Source organism: Nilaparvata lugens, chromosome 10 (assembly GCF_014356525.2).
Source record: "Nilaparvata lugens isolate BPH chromosome 10, ASM1435652v1, whole genome shotgun sequence".
Lineage (NCBI taxonomy): Eukaryota > Metazoa > Arthropoda > Insecta > Hemiptera > Delphacidae > Nilaparvata > Nilaparvata lugens.
Window position 1 is genome coordinate 30421367 of NC_052513.1, and position 13238 is coordinate 30434604.

Sequence of the window (13238 nt, forward strand, 5' to 3'; positions counted from 1 at the left end):
AAGTTAATTTTAAAATATTATCAATATATTATCAAAAGGCTCTACATTGTACAAAACAACTTTCGAGACTGCATAAAAAAGCTCACTCGCTCTCTCTCTCTCAGACGCATTTGAGCACTCACTAAAGCACATACTCACACTCATTTATTACTTCACTATCTCTCTTACTAGCTCACTCACATACTTATTCACATATTCCATTCACTCACATACTAACACCGATTCACTCTCTCACTTACTTACTCACTCACTCCCACGCTTGCTCACTGACTCACACCTCACTCAGTTGTGCATCTGATTTCAGAGAACATCAACTGCAAAAACACAACTGGCGCGCTCTCTACCGAAAAGTTGCCTCAACTGTGTTTCGCCTCATCGCATGAGGTGAATTTACTCAGGTGAGGTTGAGCACATGCCTCATGAATTTCCTCGCCTCACCCTCACTGCTGCAGGTACCCAATAAATCCATTACTTGAACAAACACGCTGTGAGAATCGCGCTTTCACGTAACATGGGTTGCTGGGGGTAACTTGAATACTAATGAATAAATTTCGTTGGCGTTTATTGATTCATTGAGTTTTGATGTTGATTTTCGGAATTATTTCTCAGATTGGAATGAATTATAAGCTCTAATAAGGCTATATGATGTCAGTATTGTGTAGATTGGCTTGTTGAAATGCTTATGAATGAATTTGGTTGCCGTTTACTGCTTCATTGAGCTCAGTGTTATTTTTTGGTATTATTTCTCATATTGAGATAGAGTATATTTGGTCTCAATAAGAAATGATTCTCATGTAAGCTGGTCTCATTCTTTTATGAAAACGGTTGCTTGTATATTTAAATATGGATCATATCTGATCAAAGCTTACATCGAATGCCAGAAATTAAAAAAAAATAAACAGGAGACTAATACAAACAAAATTGTTGTTTGTGCTAGAATTAGTGTGAGTTAATTAATATACTAATTGGTTGTGACAAATTCTAGTCGTTCTAAACAACATGGATAACCTTCACTTTGAACAGAAAGAGATTGATAAATAAATAAATAAATATGATTTTATTGCCGTTGAATTCTTAGAACAATAAGCAAAGTCAAATATTGATTACAGTAAGACAAAAGATAAAATCAAATTTTAGAGATATTAAAGATAGATCTTTTCAGCTGAGAATATCAAGAGTCTTATCATGATTGTTGTTTCCTTGTGACAAGATGAGATCTTATCAGAAATCTTCCCACACATTATTGAAAAAAATAATCAACGTAGAGTGCAACCTATAGAAAACCCTCACTTGTCATCACACTGAACAATTTTGCATAATAGATGCCTCAAAAAGTTGAACCCGTTTCCAGTGAGCCAACAAAATTCCCACTGAAAGAATTGGAACAATGAAAATCTTATCGCTGAAGCAGTGAATGGTGAAGTATTAACACATTGAACGCTAAAAGCCAATCGCATTAATTGAGAAAAGAGAGAGCTGTCAAGAGATTGGATGAAGAAGACACAAAAGGAGAGTACAAAGGAGAGGGTAAATGCAGAAAAGAAGGGAAATACCGTAGAGGAAGGAAGAGGGAATATTTTGGAGCGAAGGAAAGGAATGTGGAAAGGGTAGAATGCGCCCACACCAATAGAGAGAATTAAATTGAATATTGACTTTATTTAAGCGATGCTTCTATTCAGGCTTCGCCTTCAGTCTGACACACAAATCAACAGATTCAATACTCTTTTTCCCCCACAGGATTTGTTTCATTTCTATGTGCCTTTCTTCTCTCAATATTGGAAATGATTGAGATAGTCTCCGAATTGAGATTGTCCTATTCGTGGGATTCATTCTATTGGTCGAATAACCTTTCAGAAAATAATGGGTTTATTTGTTAGCTACTTTTTCCGCAGGCGAAATGAATAGAATTCATTTCATTTAGTTTTCCCAATGGACATTCATTCCAATGGACAAGCAGCATTTCTAAGAATAGATCTATTTTATGATTAGACCCCTATGGAACAATCATATCTCTTCCAACATTCTTAAGCATCATTAGATTGCTGATGGAGTATCTTATTCTATTATAACTTTATTACTGGTTTTTGGTAGCGAAGGTATTAAGAGTAGTTGATAGCAAGTGATTTGGATTGATAATAGTAATAATAATAGTTTTGACTGGAGGAGTCAAGTTTACATTATATTTTTATAAAAAAAAACATAGAAATACTACAAATCATACTAGTAGTTCTGTGAACAGTAGACCTCGTGCTCAGTAAGTTACATTGACCTGTTGTTATGTTTTTTTTTTCAAAAATTGATAAATGATTTATCAATTTAAAATGTCTAGAAAAAATCCTAGATAAACATAGAGCTCTCTGTCCTATCGTACCGTGACGTGTCTTTTCGGAGTGTGGGTGTGAGCGCTGTTATCAGGTCTGGCTGCAACTGTCTACAACTTTGATGGAAAGATACATTTTCAAGATGTTCGATGTTTTTGAACGGGTAGTATTATAGTCCACTTAACAGCTGATTTATGATGAATAATTTATAGTCAGATTTTTACTTCAATATTGGTGTATGAAGGAGGCCCCTTTTTCCTTTTATATTATCCTTGAAATGCAAAATTTCCAAAAACCTTGTATATACGTCGACGCGCCATTTAAAAAGAAACATACCTGTCAAATCTCATGAAAATCTATTACCGCGTTTCGCTGTAAATGCGCAACATATAAACATTTCAACATTAAGAGAAATGCCAAACCGTCAACTTGAATCTTAGACCTCACTTCCCTCGGTCAATCAAAAGAAAAATAGTTGTAAGTCTTAAGAAGATAATAAGAATCATTATTATTATCAATTTTCATCTCCATTTGAATAAATGCAATATAATGTTTCTTTCCAACCTTATTAATATAATAGATATGGAATAATACTAATTTTATTCTGGAGCTTGAAGCAAGTAATTGTTCATTATGTCTGAACTTATTCTATTCATCCGATTTGAATAGAAAAATTACACTACATAATACAGTACTGTATTCTATTCATCGACTTTTCACAGGGAAATATAATAGATGAGAAGAGCAATAATGTAGGATTGGAATGAAGTACACTGTCGTGTAGAAAGCAAGACATGGAATGAAAGTAAAAATTAAAAGTAAGAAACTGTCTGCTGACAAATGTAACAAAAGTTCGCAGACAATGGAAGAAGAAAGCTACACTTTCAACTTGGCTACAAATTAAATTCACAAATTGAAGTATATTGAAATTACGTTAGGTTATTTTTAGAGCTCTCCTGTGGAGCAGACGAATAGATAGAAAAGAAGAAAAGAAGGAAGTAGGTCTCTTTGTTGAGTTATAAAAGCAGCGGCGTTCAGGGACAGAAACATAACATTTGTTGCAAAATTGGTTGTCTGAGGAAGGAGAAGTAGGAAAAGAGAGAGCAGATAAAGAGGAGGCAAAGGAGTGGGAGGAAGAGGATAAGGAGGAAGAGGATGAGGAGGAGGGGAATGAGGAGGTGGTGAAGGAGAGGTAGGGAAGTACAAGAGTTACTGTCGTCCTATTATAATGTGGAAGTAGAGCTCACAATTCGAAAAGTAGAATTAAATGTAAACTTTTGAACGAGACAAGAGGGTGAATAAGAGTAATACTGAGCACATTGCTTGATAAAGGAAGAAGGGAGGGTGACGAAGAAGAAGAGGAGGGGAAAGAAAGAGTCCACATAAATGGAAAGCTGGAAAATTGCTTGTCCTACAAGGAGAAAAAGACTTGCCATAAGGTAGAGCGAAGAAGTGTGGCAAATGACAGAGATAGAGAATGACTTTGAGCATGTCTTCAAGTTGTATCCTATTTTTTCTCTTGAACTTACATCAGTCTCTCTCATTTCCTCTTTCATCAACATCATCATCATTCACCATGGACTGAATCCATCTCATTCGTGGGGCTTTTTAATCTACTAGCAACGGAACGATGTGAGAGATCACTCGTTTTCTGTTTCACTTCCTCTCTCAGTTTCCTGGATTCAAAAGAACAGAGAAGAGAATCAAAGGAAAGAAAATACTAATAGGAGTAGTAGGAGAGAGAGGGGGATGGAATGGGAAATATAGTGAAAAGGAGAGAAAGAGGAAATGGGAATTAAGGAATTCACAAATTAAAATTTATTTTTCTTCGATTTGAGTAATGAGAGATATTCTGATATCAGAGAATAATCTGATATTAGAAATACGAATATCAGAGCTCTCTGTCGCAATATGAAATCTTAACAGCTCCATTCATTGAAAATACTTGAGTAACCATTAGAAATTATATTTGCCATTTTTTGTATTCATTTCTAAACATTTCAAATGGCCAGGTCTGATAAAACTTATGACAAACCCTGAATGTGTCATGATAATCGAAAAATAACAACATATCAATGATGATGGTTTTTTATCCATTCTGAGCTGGGATGTGTTAATACACGGTTTTGTTATATTCATAACGACGAGCAGTCAATTGACTGCAAAATCAAAAAATCAAAAAATCAAAACCGTGTACAAATCATCAATGCTAATTAATTTGTAATAAGTGATAAACTTTGCAATATTCTGTAATCAGTAAAACTGATTCTTTATAAAATGTTATATTCTTCTCCAATTTAAAAAATCCCGCTTTCTAATGGATAAAATTGTCCTTCAAAATTATATCAATGGCTCCTAATAACTCATTCGACCCATCGATTTTCCCCATAATATAAATGGAATATAGGAACATGATCACGGAAACTAAAATATCCAGGCAATAAACTGAAAAATTAACTAAATTTCTCAGTGATTTCGACATTAATTGAGACCCAAACAAATAACTGCAATACAAAATCAAAACCCAGTCACATTCACGATCAGTTTCAACAAGGACACTCGACAAAAACGAAACGTCGTAAATAAATTGCAATTGCAGCAAACTCCACCTCTGCCTACTAAATACATTCACAAAGCAACAACGAAACGACTCTATTGACAGAATGGAGTGAACGATAGCATCATAGCATCAGACAGGCTTCAGGAATCAGGAAGCAACCTGTGAAAGCAGTGCGCTCTGGCGAGTTTTATAAAAAATAAATCAGTGATCCATTTGCTCGGGCAGTGAATGGAGTGTTCTCTGACAGTTCAACTACTGCAGGCAGTGAACTGCATTGCAGTTCGCATTTATATATGGTTAGAAAAGTACATATGGAGCAATATGTGTACATATTTTTAGTTTATATGCCTATATTTTTAGTATATTTGGGCCTAGTGCATCACTGTATTTATATATTTGTCCTCCAATCCTCTCGCATCTCTATATATTCAACAAACAGCCTCATGAATCTATATGGTCGAGAAACTATAGATCAATATGTGCAACTTATTAGGCTCTGTAGATAGCTATTAGGAATATAGGCTGTGCCTTGTACATTTGCCTATCTTTATAGCATTATATAACACATTAAGCCTATATTATGTTACATCGTGAATCAATATGGATATAAATATATGGAATACAAACTGGAGTTTGTACATCATCATACACTATCTTGGCATATTTATGCAGTTAGGATATGATCAGACAAGTGCGAAACCATAAGTCTATATTTATCATTTCATTTCATTTATTCATAGACAATAAATACAATGCAGGCAAAAACAACAGGCATTCGCCCAAAACTGCTTTCAACCTTAATTTGGAATACATAGTCTAAAGGTTATGTAAATGATATATTTTTTTTATTTATGATATTTCATTCATTTTCTTGTATATCTGTTAAGCCCTGTCGATTAATATACAACATATTCAACAGTTTTGTCTAGAACATCTTGAATTTTGAATTTTGTACATTTCTATGAATATACCAGGATTACATACTAGGCTTTAAAAAGCACTATACTGTATTATATGTTTGGAATAAATCTTGTGCCTCATAAGTAACTGTAAATTATGAAGACCGTGCATACATCTGTACAATCTATGCCTTGTACATCACTAGATATGAAGTAACAGGTTATAGGTATGGATAGATATAGGCCGTGTAGGTAAAGGTTAGACTGAATCCCGAGGCCTGTGCCTTGTAAATAGCTGCAGTATGTATACTTGGTATACAGACTGGACCAAGTGCATCACTATACATATATCAGTAGCATACAGCCTATGCCTTGTAGGTAAGAGTATACCTGTATACTGAGGTGGTTTTCGTTCGGTCAAAGGGCACTTAGTATTCGCAGTGAAAAGTGCTTCCATGCAGTGCTACGCTGCTGTGCTGCTGTGCTACAGATACAGAATAGGAAAAGCTCGGATGGCTTTTCACCAAATGTCAAGCTTTATTCCGGTGTAAATGTCCCTAATAGCCTGACAGCAGGTGGACAGAGACGGTCAGTTGGTTTGTGTGTCACAGTGAGAGAGTCTGATAGAGAGATAGTGATGGTGAGGGAGAAATAGAGAGATAAATGATGATATATAAAGAGAAAGAACGAATAGTTTTACAGCAGATGTAGAGAGATGGTCAGTTGGTTAGTGTGACACAGTTACAGAGTGTGACAGAGAGATAAGGATGGTGAGAGAAAAATAAAGAGATAGGGATGATCAGAGAGAAAAAAGAGAAAGTACGAGAGAAAGAAGAGGGAGAGTGTTAGAGAGGAAGTGATAGAGATAGTCTAGATAGTGAGCTATGGAAACCGAGATAGAAAGTGATACTGAGTCAGTGAATAAGTGAGTAAGATGGCTGTATGGATGTGCTGTATACATGTATGATAGTGAGGAATATAGAGTAAGGATTGATAGAGAGTGACTGATTGAGTAATTGAGTTAGTGAATACGATACTGCAGTGTCCATCTATAATGAATGTTGGTTACTTGCATAGTATTTGGAGCTTTGAATTAAATTGCAGGGTTTTTGAATTATGTTGTTGATAAAGTGTATATATGTAGAAGCATGCACTGCAAAAATGAAGTTTCAATTGGAATACAATCAGTTATACAGCTCTCATTTCATCAAGCTGATGTTATTTTGGAACCATCTACCTTACTGTCAAAGAGAGATGAATCTGAAATCAACTCGAGGTAAATTTGTGTCAAAGTCTCACGGTATCTCAAGCTTATCCAATTCCGTACTTCATTCTACAAAAAAATGTTAAGAGGAATAAAAGCTATCAACACCAAAGGTTAAAGGTTCTTCTCGAAATCTCTCATTTATAATCTATCAATCTCTTACAATCCATTCATTTCTCAGATTATGACTTGTATTGGTGAATCTTGTACATCAGTACATTATTTCTCAGATCTTGGATCAGTGTTAATTCACAAACAATACAATACATCAAAATCACAAAATCATGTAGTCATAGACCAATTTCATGATAATTGATCGATCACATGATTGAGAACCTGGTGATAGAAAAGAATTACCAATAAGGATATCCTCACCAATATAGATAGATTCTTTACCAAATCTGGCAAACCATTGGAGGATCGAATAAAATTGACAAATTGATACCCAAATGGATCTGTAGAATCAAGACAAAATACGTTATCGGATTGCTGCGGTTGAAGAAAAAGAGGAAGACGCATATACGATGTCTTCAAATTGGAACATAACCATCATTCATGAATATTACATAGATTCAGATGGGCTGAGATGAGAAATATGTCCAACCGGGTTTTCTATCAAACTCCATTTCAACAGTGGTGTGTTAAACTTATAGCCTTGCCGAGTTATTGGCTGAAGACGGTAACATGTTCAATGCATCGCTGAATTTTTATTGTCTGGATTCTGTGGAGTTCTTCCAAAGTGCCTGGTAGGAAGCTCCTAGTAGGAAGCTCAGTAGCAATTTAGATGCCCCCGGTATGAGAGGGCTGAGATGGAGGAGAATAAGGAGATGGGAATGAGGGGAAGGAGGAAGAAGGAGGAGGAGGAGGAGGATGAGGAAGGAGGTTATCATTGCCGATCGGATGAGAACCGAAGTGAATTATGGAAGGAAGGAAATTGTAAAGAGGCGGCGAAAGAACATAATAATATATTTAATAACGTTCTTACAAGTCCGTGAAGATTTGGGGGGCTGAAAGAGTTTGGAAATGTTCTTCTTCAGGAGTGAGGGGTAGAGTTGAAGAAGGAAGAGGAGGAGGAGAGGAAAAGTGTACAGGTGTTCGAAAACGGAGCCATACGACCGGATTTTTTTTATTGTTTCGGAAAAGAGATAGCCCTACGTGAAATTTCTATTTCATCCCCCTTCACCACCACCCCACCCTTTCACACCTCATTCGTTGTTCTAAAAAGCACTAACGCACGTAGAGAAAAGAAGAAAGGAATTTCCCGGGAAAACGGAAAACGAACGAACAACGTGACGGAATTTCGACTTGGAAAGTTTTTCCGGCGTTGGAAAACTCGGGGACCCGGAATGAAACAAATCGCGGAGGATTTTCATACGTAAAGGAGTGAGAAAGTGGGAGGAGTGAGGGTGAAGAATAGATTGTTGACATTCGTGTAAACACCTGCGTCTTCCTTGCGATTTAGCTCTTCTTGTTCTTTACTTTTTTGTCGCTCAACCAATTTCCGAATTCTTCAGCTACGAAACTACGTTTTCCTCTCGAAAAAGGGTTGAAGAAATCCGAATTACAAGATTTTGAGCCTGCGAATTGCTATTAGCCTATTAGCATATATGATTGGGAACGTTTTCCTATTACACTTGACTAATCAAATACTTAGTAGAGAATCGATAATATTCGAGAATTCTAGATTGATAGAGTATAATTATTAAGACATTCTAATAATGTTACCCACATTTTATAATTGAATTACATAGTTGAATACTCACGTTTTTGTAATATTTGGTATGATTCACATAATTGACCGTGAATAATTACATTTGTGATAGTATTTTAAAAATATACTTTTTAAAATACTATCACAAATGTAATTTATGGATGATATTTCATAATGGAAACAAAATCGAACTGGATATCTATTTTTATCAATTTTTCAAGCTGTTATTCAACTTCTTCATTCCAGTTCTCTTCTCATCAGTTTGTTGGATTTCTACATTGAATCCAGATTACTATCCATTTATCCCTAGTTTATTGTGATCTGTTTGAATAGTGCACTCAATCAATCAGTCAAATTGAATATTTCACATGAGAAAATTCAATTGAAGCCGAAAAAACAATAATACCAATATTCATATAAGTAGCTGAACGTTCAAAAAATATTTCCAATGTCTGTCATAAACAAAACATCGAAAATTCCTGGCATTCAACTTGGGAATTCAGATAGCCTGTCTCAGCACTGTGTAAAAATAAAAGTATATCCAGTGAGCAATAAAAAATGGCTCGCCACCCTAATATCGAAAGGCATGTGAATTATACTTGTTATCAAGTCAATTAGAAAGCAATTAGCTCATTACCAGGCGATTTATCAGCCAAACTAACCGAAAGAATTATTTACATAGCGGAATAACCTGATGGCCGATAAGAACGGACTTGGTCACGCAAGCTGTGTTCAACTTACCGTGACGACGTGAATTAAAGCTACAGTTCTGTTGCATGATGACACTCACACATGCTCACCAATACACACACACACACATACACACACACACACACACACACAAACACACTTACATTTGAGTACTTCATGTATTCTAATTGTGTTGCTGTTTTAGGTAGGCCTATCACCCTCTCAGACTTGATCACGACTGGTCTGTACATAGACCTCTTCATGAACTTAATGTTTTAGTTTTATTCCCTTGTGTGTTGAATGTTAAATGTTAGTTTTAGGATGGAGAAAAGATCATTTCCTCTCTGTAGTGTTGGTTATCCTTGAGACAGTTTTATCTCATCAATACATTCACAGGAATTAATTCTACGTAACTTATAATATTTTTGTTCTAGAATACAATAACTTCTCAAGTAATCCCCCATACTCATTATATCTATTAATAAAAACAAAATAAAACCACCATTATTATTTTCAACTGGTAATCGCCAAAGAAAATAGGCTACTTAGAAAAAGGATTCTATCCAAAAATACCCATGTGATCTCCTACAAAAGTAATTATGTTGGAACGCAACAATCCCTTCTATTCCAATCTATTCTTACTTTAGAAACTCCATATAAATAACACATATTATGCTGAACTGCTAATCTCTATGGAAATTAGTTCCATGTTGGAGGGAAATCCTTTTTATGACAATGCACCCCAACATAGGAAAGTTCTTGATCTCCTTCTTAGACATTCACATCGAGGAAGTTACAATGATGCGTTCAAGTTAGGAATAAACTGAGACTATTGGAGGTTTGAGAGAGAGACTAAAAGAAAAGAGAGAGTGAAAGAAGAGAGAAATTTTGAGTAAAAAAGGAAGAGAACGGAGAGAGACAAAGTTTGAGAGAAGGATTGAGTAAATAGGAGAAACTTAGGTGAAAGAGGGATAGTAAATGATTTGGGAGATTTGATTGAGAGAGGAGGAAATATGAACCTGTAACTAAAGAGGGAGATATACAGATAATACAACGAAAGAGCGCTTGATTCAGAGTAAGATGGAGACTGAGATAGTAAGAGAGAGATAGAGTGTGTTGGAAAAATACGGTTTTGAAAGAATGTAATCAATTATATGATGATTTTAGAACTAAATATGGAATGAAAGGAAGTAAGTGAGAGAGAGAGAGAGAGAGAGAGTGAGTGATTCATAGAGTAATTGTTGAAGCAAATGAGAACTACTTAGAGATTGCTTGAGTGAGAGAGAGAGATAGAGAGTGTATTTGAGACGTGTGGTTGTAAGAGAAGGGAATATGTGATTGCTGAAGAGAACGAGGAAGAAGCAGGATGAAGAAGAAGAGACATACAGAATGATCAAGAATCAGAGTTCCCTTGAAACCATAGAGGAAATGAGCGAGGATATTATTGGTTTGTATAGTTGTGCTTCACAGGGCCCCCAATAACCCTTCCCAGACAAGATGCGTAAAGCACGCTGGGGCTTACAAAGTCCCCAGACTAAGTCCAAAAGTCACCAGGCATTATAACTACATTACGCCGCGTCGCTATTATTGGGAACCGACGAGCGTTACTACAATGTAATTGCTGAGAATCGAATAAGTCGGAGACCGTTGAACGGTTGAGCTCTGTCTTTCATGCGCCAATATAGTTTGCTCGCTTTGTTTCACTCGAATGTTGGGTGATTTCACAAAAGGTTGGTTGCTGAAATGGATTGAAAGTTCGGCGTATGTAGAAGTATGAGACTCAATTATTTCCGTCATTTGATAGAACTAAGCTCATAGATCTGAAGTAATTTGATAGAATTAAAGCTTATACAAATAACTGTGGAAGTGTTCCTTCATATGAGTTGCAGTTCGATTATCATACTAAAAACAATGCATTATATTTTCAAATATAGTTTTCATGATTAGAGGTGCATCTTCCGCAACAAGGAAAAGAATGATAGAATTATATGAGCCTTGCAGAGTTCATTAAGAGTATAAAACTGTAACATGAATATCGAAACTATAAAACTCTCCAATGACAGTAGTTAGGAAGAAATTTTGTTCTATTTTCATATCTGTTTGAATGTAGCGTTTGAAACTAATAAATCTTTTGTTCCTAATTCACTATTCCTATTCAAAATCCATAATTCATCATATATAATTCATCCATAATACATGAACTGCAGGCTTCTTCAAGCTTACATATCTATTAATTTGAAAAAAAAGTTTAAAAGTAAGAATTTTTTTTCTCCCAATTCACTTGTTCAAAATTCATGAATCATCATACATAATCCATCCATAATACATGTACTGCAGGTTCTTTCAAGCTTAAATAATATTCATTGAGGACTTGCATACTATAATAATTTTATTGAATTGCTCACTGACTCCTTACAGTCAGCCAATAATATATTCTTCCACCTGAAATATAGTATCGCTAGTAAGGGTGGGATACTTAAATTCTCAATCCAATTGATTCTATTTGAATACAAGCTTTCATTCAATTTTCTATTCCTGAACACATCGCACTGAGAAATTTCAATCTGCTATTCAACTTGTCCTATCGATATGTCGATTGATTTAACTACAGTGATCCCCGAATTTTCCTATTAAATGCTTTTATTCCATGAAAATACCAATAATAAATTCCAACATCACCACCAAACATACATTATCGCTAAGGATAGTAAAGATTTAATTGATTATTCGATCCTGAACATGAACCCATCATCATAATGAAAATACACTGACAAATTCCATTGGCCCATACATTATTGCAAAGTATGGTGAAGACGCCCCAATACCATGGAACTGTCTGTCCAAGCACCCCGCATTCCCCAACTTGGAGATTCCTGAAGCAGGAGGGGAAAGTTGAACAGAGTTAATTAGTTGTGAACACATGCGATAACAGCGAAAATCAATAGAGCACCCTACGCCACACCGAATCACGCTACAACCAGTATTTCCCGCTGTTCGCTTTGTGCTAAATAACGTTATCTGTTACGTTAAATAGCGTTATCCCCAGTGCTAAATAACGTTCGTTATCTGTTTTTGTGATCCCGATCACAGGAGCCCATGATGTAGTCACATATGATCACAGGAGAGTCACATGAGATCACACGGATGTTTAATGATAGTCACATGTAGTGGACCGAATGTATAGCATCACATGTATAACCAATCAACGCAGGAGTGCACATGTCAGGAAGTGTTTGACAACCTGGAGGCTAGGGGTAGAATGTGATCTGTGGTGATAGATTGGAGCGTCCATACAGAAGCTGTGTGGCTGCTAATGTGACTATTATGGTTTAATTCATTTGAGAAGTTATTACGTTATGGCTTTATGAGTCTTCAAAGGGTGGACTTATTTTGGTATTTTATAAATAGTAGGAGGATTGTCAAGTATAAGTGTGATCGGGGATAAGCATGGAATAAACACTGTCTTTCGTATACCCTTCGAGAAATCCTTTTGTTGAGACTTTCTCTGTGGTATATGCTTGCTTTTTACATGAACACATGGAGCAGATAATACGGAAAGTATAAGATGTTGTGATAAGTACTGTGTCAGCTAAAAGTCAATGCTCAATGACTGAAAGGGGCATAATTCCAAAAACGTTCACAATAATTATGTACAATACTCATACGATGATGTACCTTGTACCTATTCTAGTTTCAGGAAAAATAGACTTACAAAAATATATAATGACTTCAATTATCAATAATCTTCATGTACTATGATGACTTCAACTACCATCAATAATCCAAAAGCTTC

General features: G+C 35.6%; 1 protein-coding gene across 2 annotated transcripts in view; it reads right to left on the reverse strand.

Moving 5' to 3' along the window:
- Window positions 1–13238, reverse strand: part of LOC111056449 (roundabout homolog 2) — a 365277-nt gene that overhangs the window by 73132 nt on the left and 278907 nt on the right. The gene's annotated exons all lie outside the window — the stretch shown is intronic.